The sequence below is a fragment of the Macaca fascicularis genome, chromosome 16, assembly GCF_037993035.2.
Source record: "Macaca fascicularis isolate 582-1 chromosome 16, T2T-MFA8v1.1".
Taxonomy (NCBI): Eukaryota; Metazoa; Chordata; class Mammalia; order Primates; family Cercopithecidae; genus Macaca; species Macaca fascicularis.
Genome location: NC_088390.1, coordinates 58,629,448 through 58,649,092, shown reverse-complemented (window position 1 = coordinate 58,649,092; position 19,645 = coordinate 58,629,448). Strand labels below are relative to the sequence as shown.

Genomic DNA, 19,645 nt, shown 5'->3' with positions numbered 1-19,645 from the left:
GGTGTCATGGCGGGCACCTGCAGACCCAGCTACACTCAGGAGGCTGAGGCATGAGAATGCTGTGAACCTGGGAGGCGGAGCTTGCAGTGAGCTGAGATCATACCACTGCACTCCAGCCTGGGTGATAGAGCAAGACTCCATCTCAAAACAAAAAAAAAAAAAAAAAAGGAAAAATGATCTTTTCATTTTATTTATTTTTCTTTGAGACGGAGTCTTGCTTTGTCGCCCAGGCTGGAGTGCAGTGGCGCATTCTCAGTTCACTGCAACCTCCACCTCCCAGGTTCAAATGATCCTCCTTCCTTAGCCTCCCAAGTAGCTGGGACTACATATGCACGCCACCACTCCTGGCTAATTATTTTGTATTTTTAGTAAAGATGTGGTTTCACCATGTTGGCCAGGCTGGTCTCAAACACTTGACCTCAAGTAATCCGCTCACCTCATCCTTCCAAAGTGCTGGGATTACAGGCGTGAGCCACCATGCCAGGCAATTTTATTTTTTTCAATGACACAATTATCTTTTTATTTTTTTGAGATGGAGTTTCGCTCTTGTCGCCCAGGCTGGAGTGCAACAGCGCAATCTCGGCTCACCAGAACCTCCACCTCCTGGGTTCAAGCGATTTTCCTGCCTCAGCCTCCCAAGTAGCTGGGATTACAGGCAAACACCACCATGCCCAGCTAATTTCGTATTTTTAGTAGAGACAGGGTTTCTCCATGTTGGTTAGGCTGGTCTCGAACTCCCAACCTCAGGTGATCTGCCCGCCTCAGCCTCCCAAAGTGCTGGGAATACATGTGTAAGCCATCATGCCTGGCCAATTACCATTTTCTAAATTCCACCCACACCCCCACTGTCAGGGGTACCTAGTGGCCTTTCCAGAATCCTGTTACACAAACTGGTTTGTTGTACCTTCTTGGTTCTTCCTAAATTCAGTCCTACTTAATTTTTAGCTTTTTCTGGTCAGTAAGTAGTTTTCTAGCTGCTTTCTGACATCTCCTCTCTACTTGTCTTTTTCCTATTTTTCTTGTCTCTTTAAAAATCTTATTGACCAGGTGGTGTGGTGGCTCACGCCTGTAATCCTAGCAATTTGGGAGGCCGAGGCGAGTGGATCACTTGAGGTCAGGAGTTCGAGACCAGCCTGACCAACATGGTGATACCCTGTCTCTGCTAAAAATCAAAAAAATTAGCTGGGTGTGGGTAGTGGGCACCTGTAATCCCAGCTACTCAGGAGGCCGAGGCAGGAGAATCACTGGAACTTGGGAGGCAGAGGTTACAGTGAGTGGAGATTGTGCCATTGCACTGCAGCCTGGGTAACAAGAGTGAAACTCCATCTCAAAAAAATAAAATAAAAATCCTTCGACCATTACTTGTGTGAGATTTTCAAAGGGAGTAGACCCATGTGGTTCAACCAGCCATGTTTATCTTCAAAGTTTCACTGAAGTATCTAATAATAGTGAGTGCTTATTACGTGCCAGGTACTATTACAAACACTTTACTCATTTATTTAAAAAATTTTGTTTAGATACAGGGTGTTGCTCTGTTGCTGAGTACAGTGGCCTGATCACAACTCATTGCAGCCTCGATCTCCTGGGCTCAAGCCATCCTCCCAAGTAGCTGGGACTATAGGCTTGTACCACCAAATCTGGCTAATTTTTTCCATTTTTTTGGTGGAGACAAGATATTCTCAGGCTTCTCTTTCTTTTTTTTTTTTTTTTTTTTTGAGACGGAGTCTCGCTCTGTAGCCCGGGCTGGAGTGCAGTGGCCGGATCTCAGCTCACTGCAAGCTCCGCCTCCCAGGTTTACGCCATTCTCCTGCCTCAGCCTCCCGAGTAGCTGGGACTACAGGCGCCCGCCACCTCGCCCGGCTAGTTTTTTGTATTTTTTAGTAGAGACGGGGTTTCACGGTGTTCGCCAGGATGGTCTCGATCTCCTGACCTCGTGATCCGCCCGTCTCGGCCTCCCAAAGTGCTGGGATTACAGGCTTGAGCCACCGCGCCCGGCATTTTTTTTTTTTTTTTTTTTTTGAGATGGAGTCCTGCTCTGTTGCCCAGGCTGGAGTGCAGTGGTGCGATCTCAGCTCACTGCAACCTCCGCCTCCCAAGTTCAAGGGATTCTCCTGCCTCAGCCTCCTGAGTAGCTGGGATTACAGGTGCGTGCCACTACATCCAGCTAATTTTTGTATTTTTAGTAGAGATGGGTCACCATGTTGGTCAGGCTGGTCTCGAACTCCTGACCTCGTGATCCGCCCACCTCAGCCTCTCAAAGTGCTGGGTTTACAGGTGTGAGCCACTGTGCTGGGCCCCAGGCTTCTCTTAAACTCCTGGCCCCACACAATTATCCTGCTTTGGCCTCCGCAAGTGTTTGGATTACAGGTGAACCACAGCGCCCTGCCTACTCATTTATTATTTACAGTACTCCCAAGAGTTACTAGTTGAAGCTAGTAACTGAGGAGACTGGACTACAAACGTGGGAGTGTGGCTTTACAGTATGTACTCAAACCTCAGTTTGAGATCCTCAGTTGTCCTACTTAGCCAACTCGTATGGTTTATATCACAGTATTATAAACAAAAAAATCTAAAATTGCCATAATTTTTACCTAAACATTTGCCGAGTCTGCTATAAGATTCCTAGAAAAATAATACATTTGCATTATACTTTACAGTTTACAAAGTGCTACCACATTATCTCATTTAATCTTCAAAACCATCCTGTGAGATAAGCCATTCAGATGTTATCTCTATCTCACAAATAGACCAAATTTAGATGAAATAAATCACCTAAGGTCACACAATTAAACAGAGCATAGCACTTCAGTAAGGCCATCTAGCAAGGCTAAGTTAAATGCCCTGTTGAACACATAAAACTAGCAGCTAGGCCGGGCGCAGTGGCTCACGCCTGTAATCCCAGCATTTTGGGAGGCCGAGACGGGCGGATCACGAGGTCAGGAGATCGAGACCATCCTGGCTAACATGGTGAAACCCCGTCTCCACTAAAAGTACAAAAAAATCTCCGGGCGTGGTGGTGGGCGCCTGTAGTCCTAGCTACTCGGGAGGCTGAGGCAGGAGAATGGCATGAACCCGGGAGGCGGAGCTTGCAGTGAGCTGAGATCGCGCCACTGCACTCCAGCCTGGGCAACAGAGTGAGACTCCGTCTCAAAAACAAACAAACAAACAAACAAACAAAAAAACTAGCAGCTAGCCACAAACCTACAGGGTAACTTCCCTCCAGACTGTATAAGGAAAGGACACAGAGGTCTCTTGAGATGACCCCTCCCTATAATTTGTCATTGGTAAATGAGAAAGTGACTGGTAATGATTTTTCTCAGAAAAGACCTTGAAAGGTATGTCTCTGTTAAAAAAAAAAAAGATTTTTAATTGGTTTCTGGAATATGAAGGTATTCATTGTTTATTAAACCTGCAGACTGAAACAAAGCTGGGTTTTTAATGCCCCAGCAGTCTTCTGAGTCTTTTAAATTGACAAGTGCTATATAGTGTACAATTTTTGAAGTTAAACATCTAGCAAGCAGACTACAGAGAGAACTACTGAGAAAATGTCAATTTTAAGAAACCAGGCCAGGCATGATGGCTCACGCCTGTAATCCCAGCAATTTGGGAGGCCGAGGCAGGCAGAATCACCTAAGGTCAGGAGTTTGAGAAAAGCCTGGTCAACATGGCGAAACCTCGTCTCTACTAAAAATGCAAAAAAAGCTGGTCATGGTAGTGGCGTGCACCTGTAGTCCCAGTTACTCAAGAGGCTAAGGCATGAGAATTGCTTGAACCCAGGCGGCAGACATTGGCAGTGAGCCAAAATCACACCACTGCACTCCAGCCTGGGTAACACAGCAAGACTCTGTCTCAATAAAAAACAAAACTGGTCGGGCACGGTGGCTCACGCCTGTAATCCCAGGACTTTGGGAGGCTGAGGCAGACGGATCACAAGGTCAGGAGATCGAGACCATCCTGGCTAACACGGTGAAACCCCATCTCTACTAAAAATACAAAAAATTAGCTGGGCGTGGTGGCGGGCGCCTGTAGTCCCAACTACTCGGGAGGCTGAGGCAGGACATGGCGTGAACCCAGGAGGTGGAGCTTGCACTGAGCCGAGATCGCACCACTGCACTCCAGCCTGGGCAACAGAGCGAGACTCTGTCTCAAAACAAAACAAAACACCCAAAACTTGTTTATAGCGTCCCAAGAATCCAGGAACAGTGTAAATCTGAATCAAGAGTAATTAATTCATAGCTCAATTTTAAGAGAAAGAGTACTGTTGTGATTTTCCTCACCCACCCTCCACCCCTGCACTGAGGAGCTAGAAAATGTAAAGAAGGAACAATGCTACTTGACTGCAGAAGGCGTAACAAACACAAGCTTAGGTATTTCATTTTGCTTTGAAATAGTTTGTACTGTGGAAGGGTACAAGAAGGCTTCGAGAAGCCAGTGTGGCCACAGCTCTTGGCTGCCACTATAAACATGAACTATGAAGTGCTACGCTAGGAACTTCCACGATTCTGATTTCTTGCCAGTTTGAAAAACCAAATTATAAATGTGAGGCCATGGTAACACCTACAGACCTAGGAAACTAAACCAGTAGGGTTTCTAGTTAAATGCTAAGGTGAAGCATTTAAAATGTTGGTCAGGGTCAGGCACGATGGCTCACGCCTGTAATCCCAGTACTTTGGGAAGCCAAGGCAGGCGGAATACCTGAGGTCAGGAGTTTGAGACCAGCCTGGCCAACACGGTGAAACCCTGTCTCTACTAAAAAATACAAAAATTAGCTGGGCGTGGTGGTGCACATTTGTAATTGCAGCTACTTGGGAGCCTGAGGCAGGAGAATCACTTGAATCCAGAAGGCAGAGGCTGCAGTGAGCCGAGATCACATCACTGCACTCCAGCCTGGGCTATAGAGTGAGTCTCTGTCTCAAATATAAATAAATAAATAAATAAATAAAAATGGCCCGGCGCGGTGGCTCACGCCTGTAATCCCAGCACTTTGGGAGGCCAAGGTAGACAGATCACGAAGTCAGGAGATAGAGACCATCCTGGCTAACATGGTAAAACCCCGTCTCTACTAAAAAACCAAAAAATTAGCTGAGCGTGGTGGCAGGTGCCTGTAGTCCCAGCTACCCAGGAGGCTATGGCAGGAGAATCAGGTGAACCTGGGAAGAAGAGGTTGCAGCGAGCCCAGATCGCACCACTGCACTCTAGCCTGGGCAACAGAGTGAGATTCCATCTCAAAAAAAAAAAAAGAAAAAAAAAAAAAAAGAATTCAGAGGAAAGCAAACTCTGAGTCGAGAACCTTCACCTCTGTGAGATTCAGAATCACCTATGGAGTTTAGAAATACAGATGCCTGCCGGGATGCGATGGCTCACATCTGTAATCCCAGCACTTTGGGAGGCGAGGTGGGTGGATCACGACGAAGTCAGGAGTTTGAGATCAGCCTGGCCAACATGGTGAAACGTCCATCTCTACTAAAAATACAAAAATTAGCTGGGCATGGTGGTGTGCGCCTGTAATCCTAGCTACTCAGGAGGCTGAGGCAGGAGAATAGCTTGAACCCGGGAGGCAGAGGTTGCAGTAAGCCAAGATCGTGCCATTGCACTCCAGCCTGGGCAACAGAGTGAGACTCCATCTCAAAACAAAACAAAACAAAACAAAATAAAAATGCTGGGCACAGTGGCTCACGCCTGTAACTCCAACACTTTGGGAGGTCAAATCAGGTCAAGACCATCCTGGCCAACATGGCGAAACCCCGTCTCTAGTAAAAACACAAAAATTGTCCGGGCATAGTGGAACACTCACGTAGTCCTAGCTACTCGGGAGGCTGAGGCAGGAGAATCACTTGAACCAGGGAATCGGAGGTTGCAGTGAGCTGAGATTGTACTACTGTACTCCAGCCTGGCAACAGAGCAAGACTCAATCTCAAAAACAAAAACAAACAAAAAAAAAAAAAAAAAAAAAAGGAAGAAATACAGATGCCTAGACCCTACTCCACAGAAAATACATCAGGAAGTGGTGTTTTTAAAGCAGTATTTTCATTTTTTCTAATTAAAATCGTATATGAACATTCGATTACAAAAATGTATAACGTGGCCAGGTACAGTGGCTCATGCCTGTAATCCCAGTGCTTTGGAAGGCCAAGGTGGGCGGATCACAAGGTCAGGAGTTTGAGACCAGCCTGGCCAACATAGTGAAACCCCATCTCTACTAAAAACACAAAAAATTACCTGGGCGTGGTGGCAGGCGCCTGTAATCCTAGCTACTTTTGGGAGGTGGAGGCAGGAGAATCGCTACAACGTGGGAGGTGGAGGTTACACTGTGCCAAGATCGCGCCACTGCACTCCAGCCTGGGCAACAGTGGGAGACTCCATCTCAAAAAAAAAAAAAAGTTCAGTCCGGGCGTGGTGGCTCATGCCTGTAATCCCAGCACTTTGGGAGGCTGAAGCGGGTGGATCACGAAGTCAGGAGATCAAGACCATCCTGGCTAACACGGTGAAACCCCGTCTCCACTAAAAGTACAAAAAAATCTCCGGGCGTGGTGGTGGGCACCTGTAGTCCCAGCTACTCGGGAGGCAGAGGCAGGAGAATGGCGTGAACCAGGGAGGCGGAGCTTGCAGTGAGCCAAGATAGCGCCACTGAACTCCAGCCTGGGCGACAGAGCGAGACTCCGTCTCAAAAAAAAAAATTTTTTTTCTTGTTGCCAGGTGCACTGGCTAACGCCTATAATCCCAGCACTTTGGGAGGTTGAGGTGGGCAGATCATGAGGTCAGAAGTTCGAGACCAGCCTTACAAACATGGTGAAACCCCATCTTTACTAAAAATACAAAAATTAGCTGGGCGTGGTGGCACATGCCTGTAATCCCAGTTACTCAGGAGGCTGAGGCAGGAAAATCGCTTGAATCTGGGAGGCGGAAGTTGCAGTGAGCCGAGATCACACCACTGCACTCCAGCCTGGGCGACAAGGCGAGACTTCATCTCAAAATAAATAAATAAAGAAAGAAAATAAATAAAGAAAATTGTTTTACTTTTGAATTTTTTTCTTTTTAAAAATACTTAAAAATATGGACTGCTTCATGAATTTGTGTGTCATCCTTGCATAGGAGCCATGCTAATCTTCTCTGTATCGTTCCAATTTTAGTACATGTGCTGCCTAAACAAGCGCCAGTTTACCCTTTTATACAATGCAATGTATCTTTGACATTATTCCATAAAGATCTCCATCCCTAACAGCTGCCATAGCATTCCATTGTATGGTTTCCTTTTTTTTTTTTTTAAATTATGAAGAATACTGTTTTGACACTGGCAGTGAGCCAAAATCGCACCACGGCACTCCAGCTTAGGCGACACAGCAAGACTCTGCCTCAATAAAAAACAAAACCAAAAAAACCCAAAACTTGCTTATAGTGTCCCAAGGAATCCAGAAACAGTGTAAATCTGAATCAAGAGTAATTAATTCACAGCTTAATTTTAAGAGCTGGCATCTGCATCTTTCTTTCTTTCTTTTTTTTTTTTTGAGCTGGAGTCTCAGTCGCCCAGGCTGGAGTGCAGTGGCGTGATCTCGGCTCACTGAAAGCTCCGCCTCCCAGATTCACGCCATTCTCCTGCCTCAGCCTCCCTCGTAGCTGGGACTACAGGCGCCCGCCACCACGCCTGGCTAATTTTTTTGTATTTTTAGTAGAGATGGGGTTTCACCGTGTTAGCCAGGATGGTCTCGATCTCCTGACCTCGTGATCTGCCCATCTCGGCCTCCCAAAGTGCTGGGATTACAGGCGTGAGCCACAGTCCCTGGCCAGGCATCTGCAGCTTTCGAAGCTCCACAGGTGATTTTGATGAACATTCTTGGATAAAAGCTACTGCTATAAGAGGATTGGCAAAAACCATATTCCTCAAGTGAAATTACACACATTACTGGAAACATAAATCAGTTCTAGGGGCCAGGCACAGTGGCTCAGGCCTATAATCCCAGCACTTTGGGAGGCCGAGGCAGGTGGATCACCTGAGGTCAGGAGTTCAAGACCAGCCTGACCAACATGGAGAAATCTCGTCTCTACTAAAAATACAAAATTAGCTGGGCATGGTGGCACATGCCTGTAATCCCAGCTACTAGGCGAGGCTGAGGTAATCACTTGAACCCGGGAAGCAGAGGTTTCGGTGAGCTGGGATCGTGCCATTGCACTCCAGCCTGGGCAGTAAGAGTAAATCTCTGTCTCAAAAAAAAAACAAAAAAAAATCAGTTCTCATAGTTCACTAGAATACGGGTAAACATTTTATTTTCTCCATTACATTTAGAATAACGATGAAGCAGTAAGGGAAGTAACAACTGATGTGCTTGAAAACAAAACCTCCTCTATATCACATTCAACACCAGCCAGTCTAGATCTTTGTTGTACAGCAATGAAACTGGAAGAGCACCGCTTAAAAGATCCTCAGCATCCCTTTCACCAGAAGAAAGGTAACAGGAGCACCAGAAGCATGATTACGGTTGCTGTGTGGTCTGCTTCCCAGTGAAAGACCTGTTTAACCAAACACCAAGATAATAAGCAAAACACAACTGTCATGATTCCAAGCCTTGGCCCCTAATACCTTTCACTTCTCTGACCTCTCAACTTTATGTCTATAGGTAGTCACATATAGTTACTGTATAACTCAGTTTCTTCATCTGTAAAACAGACTTAATGACCCTCATGGGATAACTGAGAGGTTAGCTTTTTTCTTTTTTGAGACGGAGTCTTGCTCTGTCGCCCAGGATGGAGTCCAGTGGCATGATCTCGGCTCACTGCAAGCTCCGCCTCCCGGGTAACTGGGACTACAGGCGCCAGCCACCACGCCCGGCTAATTTTTTTGTATTTTTAGTAGAGACAGGGTTTCACCATGTTAGCCATCCTGGTCTCGATCTCCTAACCTCGTGATCCACCCGCCTCAGCCTCCCAAAGTGCTGGGATTACAGGCGTGAGCCACCACGCCTGGCCCTGAGAGGTTAGCTTTTATGACCCCTGGCATTAATTATTTATATATTTGCACATACACTCTATAGTCTTCATTATATACTGCTTAAGCAGTATATATTCAGAGATAGCTTTCTGAAACCCAGTACACTTCTCAATGAGAAAACAACATTTTTATCCTATAGATCTGGCTGAAATTCATGACTCGGTTTCTCCAAAGAGCAGAGCAGTTCCAGAAAACACTCAAGAAGAACCCAGATATGGCTACCATGAACGAACCAAGAACTACAAAACAGAGAAACCAAGATCTTATTTCTGGAGGACTGAGACAGAAGAGCTGCCAGAAACAGAAATCACAATACATATACCTGAAGTGCAGGAATTTCTTGTGCTTTTTCGTTTATCTGGCCCAGGGAGGAGAATAAAGTCACAAAGTTTGTGTAATAAATGGCAAAAGGAGGCCAGGCACGGTGGCTCGCGCCTGTAATCCCAACACTTTGGGAGGCCGAGGTGGGAGGATCACCTGAGGTCAGGAGTTTGAAACCAGCTTGACCAACATGGTGAAACCCCATCTCTACTAAAAATACAAAATTAGCCAGGCATAGTGGCACATATCTGCAATCCCAGCTATTCAGGAGGCTGAGGCAGGAGAATCACTTGAACCCGGGAGGCAGAGGTTGTAGTGGGACGAGATTGTGCCACTGCACTCTAGCCTGGGCAACAAGAGTGAAACTCTGTCTCTAAACAAATAAATGGCAAAAGGAATTTACCTTCCGAGGAGTAAAGGAAGGAAGTACGTTCTGGATACAAACAGAAAATTTTAACAAAATTTATTTGTGACAAATTTTTTTTTTTTTTTTTGAGACGGAGTCTCGCTCTGTTGCCCAGGCTGGAGTGCAGTGGCCGGATCTCAGCTCACTGCAAGCTCTGCCTCTGGGTTTACGCCATTCTCCTGCCTCAGCCTCCTGAGTAGCTGGGACTACAGGCGCCCGCCACCTCGCCTGGCTAGTTTTTTGTGTTTTTTTAGTAGAGATGGGGTTTCACCGCGTTAGTCAGGATGGTCTCGATCTCCTGACCTTGTGATCCGCTCGGCCTCCCAAAGTGCTGGGATTATAGGCTTGAGCCACCGCGCCCGGCCAATTTTATATCTTAAATATCTTCCAATTCATACTTTTTTCTAGCCCCACTACTACTGCTCTATTCCAAGCCACCATCATCTCTTGCATGGATAACTCCTGATCCAATGCATTTTCAACAGTAGCCGGTGATTTCAAAATGAAAACCTATCTCTTCACATCATTATCTATGGGCATTTGAGCTGAAGGTCCCTGCACTTACACCTATCAATCATAATTACCTTGTGCTTTGCCCAACTTTTCACTTAACCAATTTCCTTAGCTTAAATGTCACTTCCTTAGAAGTCCTTCCCTGAAGCCCCAGACTGGGTTAACTCTGTATGAACATGCTCCTATAGTATTCATTCACATAAAAATTATCTACTGGGCACCTATCATGTGTGAGGTGCTGGAAAAATGGCGTGGACAAGACAGACAAAATCCTTGATCTCTTAGACCTTATTATTCTAGTGCAGACAAGTGAGTGAGCACTATTGAGTGTGTGCACACATGTATTTGCAAAGCATGGCACAGACAATAAACAATAAAATATTACTGATGTTACAAAGCAAATCTCTTTAGAGTAACATTTAAACAGAAACCCAACTACAAGGAGACAACTCAGCCAAAATAAGAAAAGCACTCCAAGTTTAGGGAATAGTTGGTTTGAAAGTCCTAAGTTGAGAATGAGCTTGCTTTGTCTGAGGAAAAGAAATGTGGCCAGGTGGAAAGACTTTGACTAGACTGAGGGAATCAGGCAGGGAGAAGATGACAATTATTTTGCATATCACTTCTTACTTCATTCCTTTTTCCATCTAGTTCTTTTTACTATTCCATTTTCTTTCCTCCCCTTTTACCCCTAGTTTAGGTTGAAGATCTAGTCAATTAATGGCTATCAAAGTTCATAACTGCAGATCTTCTAGCATTTTTTTGTTTAAGATGGAGTTTTACTCTTGTTGCTCAGGCAGGAGTGAAGTGGTGTGATCTCAGCTTACTTCAGAACTCTGCCTCTGGGGTTCAACCAATTCTCCTGCCTCAGCCTCCCAAGTAGCTGGGATTACAGGTGCCCGCCACCATGCCCAGCTTTTTTTTTTTTTTTTTTTGAGACAGAGTCTCACTCTGTTGCCCAGGCTCAAGTGCAGGGGCGCGATCTCGGCTCATCGCAACTTCTGCCTCCGGAGTTCAAGTGCTTCTCCTGTCTCAGTCCCACTAAGTAGCTGGGATTACAAGTGTGCACCACCACGCCCAGCTAATTTTTTGAATGTTTAGTAGAAACGGGGTTTCACCATGTTGGCCAGGCTGGTCTCGAACTCCTGACCTCAGTTGATCTGCCCGCCTCAGTCTCCCAAAGTGCTGGGATTACAGGCGTGAGCCACCATGCCCGACCAGATCTTCTAGTTTTTAATACTATTAAGAGATAAAATCGGCCGGGCGCGGTGGCTCAAGCCTGTAATCTCAGCACTTTGGGAGGCCGAGACGGGCGGATCACGAGGTCAGGAGATTGAGACCATCCTGGCTAACACAGTGAAACCCTGTCTCTACTAAAAATACAAAAACTTAGCCGGGCGAGGTGGCAGGCGCCTGTAGTCCCAGCTACTCGGGAGGCTGAGGCAGGAGAATGGCGTAAACCCGGGAGGCGGAGCTTGCAGTGAGCTGAGATCCGGCCACTGCACTCCAGCCTGGGTGACAGAGCGAGACTCCGTCTCAAAAAAAAAAAAAAAAAAAAAAACGGAGATAAAATCAAATTAGCTAGGCACTGTGGCTCACACCTGTAATCCCAGCACTTTAGGAGGCCAAGACGAGAGTTGTGGGGTGGTTGAGCCCACAAGTTTCAGACCAGCCTGGGCAACATAGCAAGACTCCATCGCTCTTTTCTTTTTGAGGGGGGGGTCTTGCTCTGTCACCCAGGCTAGAGTGCGGTGACCTTGGCTCACAACCTCCGCCTCCCGGATTCAAGCGATTCTCCTGCCTCAGCCTCCTGAGTAACTGGGATTACAAGGCCTGACTAATTTTTCTATTTTTAGTAGAGATGAGGTTTCACCATCTTGGCCAGGCTGGTCTTGAACTCCTGACCTCGTGATCTGCCCACCTCGGTCTCCCAAAGTGCTGGCGCCCAGCTGTGAGACTCCATCTCTAAAAGATTAATTAATTAGGCTAGGTGTGGTGGCTCACGCCTGTAATCCCAGCACTTTGGGAGGCGGGCAGATCACCTGAGGTCAGGAGTTCAAGACCAGCCTGACCAACACGGAGTAACCCCATCTCTACTAAAAATACAAAATGAGCCAGATGTGGTGGCGCATGCCTGTAATCTCAGCTACTCGGGAGGCTGAGGCAGGAGAATCGCTTGAACCCAGGAGGCAGAGCTTGCGGTGAGCCGAGATCATACCATTGCACTCTAGCCTGGGCAGCAAGAGCAAAACTCTGTCTCAAAAAATATAAAAATAAAAAAAATTAGCTGGGCGTGATGGCAGGCACCTGTAATCCCAGTTACCCAACTACTTGGGAGGCTGAGGCAGGGAGAACTGCTTGAACCTGGGAGGCAGAGGTTGCAGTGAGGCCAGATCACGACACTGCATTCCAGCCTGGGCAAGAGAGCGAGACTCCGCCTCAAAAATAAAATTAAAAGAAAAAAAAAGACACAGAGAAGACAGGTCTGGAAGAAAAAAAAAATACAAAAAGGTAAACAATGCAAGTTCAAGTGAGAGTCCAAAATGGCAAGCATACATAATTACCAAAAGTAGTATAAGCAATAAAAAGTAGCCATAAATGCACTACAGGAGGTTGGAGGAAGAACTGGCTAGGGTATTAGGAAACATTTTGAAAAGTTGGGATTGAAACCGGGCTTTACTAGCATTTGAAAAGGTGGACTGGTACGGCAATTTGGCTTCAGGAACTGTTGTAAACAAAGGCAATGTGACACATATAAACCAGTTTGGGCTGGAGCTGACTGTATAGGAAATATTTTCTACAAGGTTTCCTTCCATTTAAAACAAAGGCCAAAGTCCTCAGCGTAACACTTACATTCTTCAGTTCCTATTCCAGACTAATCATGTCCCTTCTTCCCTCACAAAATCTACACTCCTGTCAAAGACTATAACCTGGCCATAACCTGAACACATTCTATGCTTCCTCCATAACTTTGCTCATCTATTAAGAAGAGTGAGCTTAGGCCCAACATGGTGGCTCACGCCTGTAATCCCAGCACTTTGGGAGGATGAGGGAGGTGAATTACCTGAGGTTGGGAGTTCGAAACTAGTCTGACCAACATGGAGAAACCCCATCTCTACTAAAAATACACAATTAGCTGGGTGAGGTGGCGCAAGCCTGTAATCTCAGCTACTCCAGAGACTGAGGTAGGAGAATTGCTTGAACCTGGGAGGGGGAAGTTGCGGTGAGCCAAGATCGTGCCACTGCCCTCCAGCCTGGGCATCAAGAGTGAAACTCCATCTCAAAAAAAAAAAAAAAAAAGAAGAAGTGTGGGTTTGGTGGGGTGCAGTGGCTCATGCTTGTAATCCCAGCACATTGGGAGGCCAAGGCAGGTGGATCACTTGAGGTCAGGAGTTCAAGACCAGCCTGGCTAAGATGGTGAAATCCCAACTCTAGTAAAAATACAAAAATCAGCCAGGTGTGGTGGCATGTGCCTGTAATCCCAGATACTCGTGAGGCTAAGGCAGGAGAATTCCTTGAACCTAGGAGGTGGAGGTTTGCAGTGAACCAAGATTGTGCCATTGCACTCCAGTCCGGGATACAGGACAAGACTCTGCCTCAAAAAAAAAAAAAAAAAAAAAAAAAAAAGGATGGGCCGGCCACTGTGGCCCACATCTGTAATTTCAGCACTTTGGGAGGCTGAGGTAGGCGGATCGCTTGAGGCCAGGAGTTTGAGACCAGCCCAGCAACATGGTGAAACCCCGTGTCTACTAAAATTACAAAAAAAAAAAAAATTAGCCAGCATGGCGCACCTGTAGTCCCAGCTATTCAAGAGGCTGAGGCACAAGAATTGCTCGAACTCACAAAACAGGGTTAGGATGCAGTGAGCTGATATCGCGCCACTGCACTCCAGTCTGTGAGACAGAACAAGACTCCATCTCAAAGGAAAAAAAAAAAAAAAAAAAAAAAAGTGTGCTCCTGGCTAGGCTTGGTGGCTCACGCCTATAAATCCAGTACTTTGGGAAGTCGAGACGGGTGGATCACTTGAGGCCTGGAGTTCAAGACCAGCCTGGCCAACATGGTGAAACCCCATATCTACTAAAAATACAAAAATTAGCCACATGTGGTGGTGCATATGTGTAACCCCAGCTACTTGGGAGGGTGGGACACAAGAATTACTTGAACCAGGCAGGCAGAGGTTACAGTGAGCTGATATCTTGACACTGTACTCCAGCCTCGGTGACAGAGTAAGACTCTGTCTCAAAAAAAAAAGTAGTGTGCTCCTGTAGAGGGCCAACAGTCAAAATCCTACCTATTCTTCAAGACCCAGCTTAAATGCTACTTTCTCCATGAAGTCTACCCAATTTAGCTAAATAATATTTCTCTTTTCTTTGGGGTTCCCAAAGCATTTTGTTTCTATTTTTACTTGCACACACAATTAAAGGTAGGTCTGGAACCTGAACAAGTTGTTGAACCCTATATGGGCAATAAAGATGGATGTCTCAGGCTGGGTGCGGTAGCTCATGCCTGTAATCCCAGCACTTTGGGAGGCTGAGGCAGGCGGATCTCCTGAGGTCAGGAGTTTTGAGACCAGCCTGACCAACATGGAGAAACCCCGTCTCTACCAAAAATACAAAATTAGCCAGGCATGGTGGTGCATATGCCTGTAATCCCAGCTACTTGGGAGACTGAGGCAGGAAAATCGCTTGAACCCAGAAGGTTGAGGTTGCGGTGAGCCGAGATTGCACCATTGCACTCCAGCCTGGGCAACAAGAACAAAAACTCCATCTCAAAAAAAAAAAAAAAAAAAAAAGGATGAATGTCTCAGAAGCATCAGGGAATAGAAGTGCAAAGCTATAAGTTATTAAGGGAATAAGCAGCAAGATAAATCTGATCCATACACCCTAAAGTGAAAACAAGGAAGAAGTACCTTTTGTTGAAAGAATCACCAACTACATACCAATCATCAAAAGGCAGGTGAAGGCATGTGTAGTATATTCAGGTGGTAGTCTTGTTTCTAAACTGCTTTTAGTCTGTAAGCTGTGGTTGTTTGTGAAGCAAATGCTTTCCAGATGGAAAACTTGAGCAGACAACAAGAACTTATGCCACACACACAGTTAGCAGTTTCTTTTTTTTGGAGTCTTGCTCTTTCACCCAGGCTGGAGTACAGTGGTACAATCTCAGCTCCCTGCAACCTCCGCCTCCCAGGTTCAAGCAATTCTCCTGCTTCCGCCTCCTGAGTCACTGGGATTACAGGCATGCGCCACCATGCCCAGCTAATTGTGTATTTTTAGTAGAGATGGAGTTTATCCATGTTGGTAAGGCTGGTCTCGAACTCCGACCTCAGGTGATCCACCCACCTCGGCCCCCCATAGGGCTGATATTATAGGAGCGAGCCATCACGCCCAGTCAGGAGTTTCATTTTTAAAGGAACGCCAGCCCTTGAATTCCAGAGGATCTAAGGCTAGAATACTGGTGTGCGAATACATTTTGAATTTTATCTGAGATGTGTTCTGAAACTTGGAAAACCCCTTTGAGTATGTTGACATGGATATTTTACCATAGATTTTTGGTTTGAGAGACCACAAGAGTCTGCAAATGTTAGTATGGACACAGTGATACCTCAAGCAATCTTTCAAAGGTTAATTTAAGATAAAATAAAAGTGGTTACAAAGCTAGACCAGAATCATGACTACATTGGAAACATGTATCAAAACACCACAGTGGCCAGGCATGGTGGCTCACACCTACAATCCCAGCACTTTGAGAGGCTGAGGTGGGTGGATCACTTGAGGTCAGGATTTCAAGATCAGCCTGGCCAATATGGTGAGACCTCATCTCAACTAAAAATACAAAAAAAAGTTAGCTGGGCATGGTGGTGTGCGCCTGTATTCCTAGCTACTCGGGAGGCTGAGGCAGGACAATCACTCGAACCCGGGAGTTGGAGGCTGCAGTGAGCCGAGATCACACCACTGCACTCCAGCCTGGGTGACAGAGCAAGACTTGTCTAAAAAAAAGAAAAGAAAAGAAAAAAAACCATCACAGTGGGCCAGGTGCCGTGGCTCATGTCTATAATTCCAGTACTTTGAGAGGGCGAGGTGGGAAAATTACTTGAGGCCAGGAGTTTGAAACTAGCCTGGGCAACATAGTGAGTCCCTGCCTCTATTTATATGAGAAAAATAAAATAAAAAATAAACAAAACCCACCACAGGCTGGGCACGTGGCTCATACCTGTAATCCCTACACTTTGGGAGGCCAAGGCAGGTGGATCACCTGAGGTCAGGAGTTCAAGACCAACCACCTGGCCAATATGATGAAACCCCATCTCTACTTAAAAAATACAAAAAATTAGCCAGGCGTAGTGGCAAGTGCCTGTAATTCCAGCTACTTAGGAGGCCTGAGGCAGGAGAATCACTTGAACTTAGGAGGCGGAGGTTGCAGTAAGCTGAGATTGCACCACTGCACTCCAGCCTGGGCAACAAGAGCAAAACTCCGTCTCAAAAAAAAAACCCCACCACATTGTACCACATAAGGATACACCATTCTTGTCAGTTAAAAATTAATACTATAGGCTGGTCGCGGTAGCTCACACCTGTAATCCCAAAACTTTGGGTGGCCGAGGAGGATGGATCACCCGAGGTCAGGAGTTCAAGACCAGTCTGGCCAACATGGCAAGACACCATCTCTACTAAAAATATAAAAATTAGCCAAGCGTTGTGGGGGGCCCCGGTTGCCCCAGTTACTCCAGAGGCTGAAGCAGGAGGATCGCTTGAACCTGGGAGGTGGAGGTTGCAGTGAGCTGAGATTGCGCCACTGCACTCCAGCCTTGGCGACAGAGTGAGACTCTGTCTCAAAAAAAAAAAAATTAATACCATAGTTCTGTTAGGTCCTCAAAGTGTCAACTATTATTTTAAAAGGCACAATTTCACAGACAAATTAGGTCGCCCCCTTCTGGTCATCAAAGTATAAATGCTAAAGGCAGGAAAGATTGAATACAAGTTATTCTATGCAAATACTGACAGGATCTAAATTTCGTCCATATTTGAGTAACTTTTCCAAATAACCTTGGGAAGGCTATTCAATTTTTCAACAGATATCGCTACTGACAATTATTCAGATCAATTCAAAGGACACAGAAGATTTTTCAAGATTCTTTTAAAACAGATATATTCAAGCTATTTTGCTTGTTGATGAAACCCAGAATCTGAGGCCTGAGGTACTTAAAATGGCTAGTTGCACAGCCTGTATACCTTTTCTATATTTAGTACCAGAGTGAGTACAAAACTGAAGCTAACCATTCTGGGCAACAGAGACTGTCCCTACAAAAAAGAAGCCATGCATGGTGGCATGAGACTGTAGTCCGAGCTACTCAACAGGCTGTGGTGGGAAGATTGCTTGTGTCCAGGAGGTCGAGGCTTCAGTGAGCCATGATGCCACCACTGCACTCCAGCCTGGCAACAGAGTGAGACCCTGTCTAAAAAAAAAAGAAAAGAAACTAACAGGCTAAGACAAGCAGGCCAAAGACAACAGTTTAACTCTGCCAAATGTCACAGATACAAGACAAGCAAACTACTATGCACATTAATTTGGCTAACACACAGAGTTCTCAGAATGGATCTCAAAGCCCCCCTATTCATCATTCATTCATCAACAATCTGAACGGCCTACTATGTGTCATGCATTGATGAACAAGAGGTATGGCCATTTTTTCTTTTTTTAAGACATAGTTTTGCTCTTATTGCCCAGGCTGGAGTGCAATAGTGCGATCTTGGCTCATGGCAACCTCTGCCTCCCAGGTTCAAGCGATTCTCCTGCCTCAGCCTCCCAAGTAGCTGGGAGTACAGGCGTGTGCCACCACGCCTGGCTAATTTTTCTATTTTCAGTAGAGATGGGGTTTCACCATGTTGGCCATGCTGGTCTGGAACTCCTGACCTCAGGTGATCCGCCCGCCTCGGACTCCCAAACTGCTGGGATGACAGGCTTGAGCCACTGCGCCTGGCCCTACTATTTATATTTTTAATGTAAAACAATTTAGGATACAGCAGCCACTGAAGAAAAATATCACCACAGGGAAAACCGTAAATGACTTCAGGTCCTCCACTCCCCTGAAGCTTCGTTAAGGTGCCACCAGTTTCAATACAAGTGCTTTTCAATCACACCACTTTCATATAAAAGTCCACAAGGCACCTAGGGAGGAACACCGGCATTAATTTCCCCATTGTATTCCTGAATCTATTCCAAAACCTTGGACCTTTCACAATCTTTCCAAACTGCTAATGTGATTCTTTTTTTTTTTTTTTTTTTTGAGACGGAGTCTCGCTCTGTCGCCCAGGCTGGAGTGCAGTGGCCGGATCTCAGCTCACTGCAAGCTCCGCCTCCCGGGTTCACGCCATTCTCCGGCCTCAGCCTCCCGAGTAGCTGGGACTACAGGCGCCCGCCGCCTCGCCCGGCTAATTTTTTTTTTTGTATTTCTTAGTAGAGACGGGGTTTCACCGTGTTATCCAGGATGGTCTCGATCTCCTGACCTCGTGATCCGCCCGTCTCGGCCTCCCAAAGTGCTGGGATTACAGGCTTGAGCCACCGCGCCCGGCCCCAAACTGCTAATGTGATTCTTAACACAATTGACGAGGCTACTGCACCCTGGGCTACAGGTTCTAGTATAACTGATTATAGCTGAACTTTTTGTAAATTCCACCTCAAAAGCGTTAAACCAACACGTCTAAATGTAACACCAATTTATGAAAAACCCTCACTTGAAACTTTGAAAAAGAGGTAAAATACGGCCGGGCGCAGTGGCTCACGCCTATAATCCCAGCACTATGGGAGGCCGAGGCGGGAGGATCACGAGATCAGGAGTTTGAGACCAGCGTGACCAATATGGTGAAAGCCCATCTCTACTAAAAATACAAAAATTAGCCGGGCGTGGTGGCGCGTGCCTGTAATCCCAACTGGTGGGGAGGCTGAGGCAAGAGAATCGCATGAACCCGGGGAGGTGGAGGTTGCAGTGAGCCAAGATCGTGCCACTGCACTCCAGCCTGGCGACAGAGGGAGACTCTTCTCAAAAAAAAAAAGAAAAAAAAAAAAAGAGGTAAAATATTGCTCACTCTGTATTCAAATTTTCCAATAAGGAAAAGTTGGCTAAAAACAGAAGGGCCCATGAAACAAATTATTACCTCACAATCTCACATACTTACTTTTCCTGTGTCTCCCAATTTCTCGCACCGCACACGATCTAACAATCTCTCACTACCTCACTCCGTTCCTTAACTATTAACTCATCTACGCATTTTTACAATTTCAACTTTGTGAGACCAGTTACGATCCCAGACAAAAACGTATGGAACTAATTTTGAATCAAAGCAAGAGCTGCACTTGGACATTTTTAACTCCCCAAAGGAATCATGGAGTGAAGGTAGTAGGAAACCTGGAAAAGTAAAAAAGGCGTA

General features: G+C 46.0%; 1 protein-coding gene and 1 non-coding gene across 12 annotated transcripts in view; both read right to left on the bottom strand.

Moving 5' to 3' along the window:
• Positions 1-19,645, bottom strand: part of CBX1 (chromobox 1) — a 44,349-nt gene that overhangs the window by 14,093 nt on the left and 10,611 nt on the right. The gene's annotated exons all lie outside the window — the stretch shown is intronic.
• On the bottom strand, positions 7,048-7,154 carry LOC123569681 (U6 spliceosomal RNA). The gene has a single exon (XR_006693482.1). It is a non-coding gene; the product is annotated as a U6 spliceosomal RNA (small nuclear RNA).